The sequence below is a fragment of the Galeopterus variegatus genome, unplaced genomic scaffold (genome assembly GCF_000696425.1).
Source record: "Galeopterus variegatus unplaced genomic scaffold, G_variegatus-3.0.2 Scaffold7903, whole genome shotgun sequence".
NCBI classification, from domain to species: Eukaryota; Metazoa; Chordata; class Mammalia; order Dermoptera; family Cynocephalidae; genus Galeopterus; species Galeopterus variegatus.
Window position 1 is genome coordinate 17,797 of NW_007734014.1, and position 1,865 is coordinate 19,661.

A 1,865-nucleotide genomic window follows, 5' to 3' on the forward strand; every position below is an offset into this window, starting at 1 on the left:
CCAATCACCTCTTCAAGGCTCCACCTTTCAATTACCGTAATAGGATTTCCCACCCTCTTGACAGTCAGAGTTGGGGCTAAGTTTCTAATACATAAAACTTGGGGGACACAATTTAAGCTTTAGAGAGTTCTGGGGAGACACAATTCAATCCACTGCACCACCTTAGGGCCTTTGCTCACTCACCTGGGAGCTCTCCCCTCTCCAGCCCCTTCACAGGTTCTCTCCTTTGCCTCCCTCTGAAAGTCAGATTCCTTTGTTTAACTCTCTCTGAGCACCACCCTCCTTCAAGGCCCATCATACAACTGCGCGTCAGCACTGATCAAGTCTTTGCTTTGTGCTGGATCCCCACTTACTGCAGATTCCAGAGGAGGAAACCTGTGTGTGTTTCATTCACTGCTGGATCCCCAGGCCTGAAACCAGCCCTGTTGACTTCTTACTATTCTGGGGACTGGGAAGTCCAAGATCCTGGCTTGCAGACAGCCACCCTCTTGCTATGTCCTCGCATGGAAGAGACACAACTCTGGTGTCTCTTCTTCTTCTTATAGCAAGCAGCGCTAATCTCATTGTGAGGGTTCCACCCTCATGACCCCATCTACATCTAATTACCTCCCAAAGGTGTCACCTCCAGATACAATTACATTGGAGATGAGGGCTTCAACATACACATTTTGGGGGGACACAGACATTCAGTCCACGACAGTGACCTCATCCAACGTTAATGTTCTGTGAGGTTTTTTATGTCCGTCAGGGCAATATGGTCAATCCTGGATCATCAGACCCTTTTCTGACATCAGGAGCTGCTTCCTCTTTCTCAGGTCTCATCATTCACACATATTCATTCAACAAGCAATGAGCACCTCCCAGGTGTCACATCCTGCAAGGGCCACTGGGGATACAGTGGTGCCCAAAGACAGACATGCCCCCTGCCCCTTGGGGCTCCTGGTCTAAAGGGGAAGTAGGGACGAGAGGGGTAAGAGAAAAGGGGAGGGACAGGTGTTGCTGTCTGGAGGCCAGGCAGGGTTCCCTGAAGAAGAAATAGCCACATGGATTGGGAAAGGCATTGCCAGTGAGCAGGTGGAGGCAGCCCAGGACACACCTAACAGAAGAGGGGTGGTTTGGTGACATGCAGCTTCAGAGCTAGGCTAGGGCTAGACTTCTAGTGACCAGTCAACTATGTTCAGATAAAAGAAACAAGGCAAACATTTGATCGTTTTTAGTACAAACCATGCTACACAAATTTAGGCCTTAAAAATATAACCCAGGGGATATATTTACTGGTGTGTTAACAGATCTGCAATATATGAAAGGGAAAAAAAGAGTCGGTGTCTAAATTATACATCCAAGGAGCTGCTCCAGTGAAAAAGCAGATGTGTGTGAGTGCTCACACTTGGAGGCCAGAAGGGATCAGAAGAACATCCTGAAGGTACTGAAAGAAAAGACCCACCAGCCCAGGACACAAGACGCAACAGAGATGTCCTTAAGGAGGGAAGGCAAACAAAACCAAACACACACGAAGACTCATGCAGATGGGAGAAAACTGGGAGAATTCACCTCCAGACAACACAGACAGACATCACAAAATGATGTGAAACGAACCTTTTACAACCAAAATAGCAAACTATCCAGACCAATGAGATAACCTATTCTTCTCTTATTCTTGAACATGTGTATGAGTTTTGAATGCCAAAATTTTACCACCATCTCAGAGGTGGGGATTAATTAATGGGGATGGAATACATATGACAACTCGAATAAAGAGAACAGGTGGTAAAAGAATCTATACAAATGCAAGGCTTCTGCATTTTGTTTGTCAGAGCCAAGATTGCCCCAAAGTTAAACAGACAAGAACGACGTGAGTCAAGGCT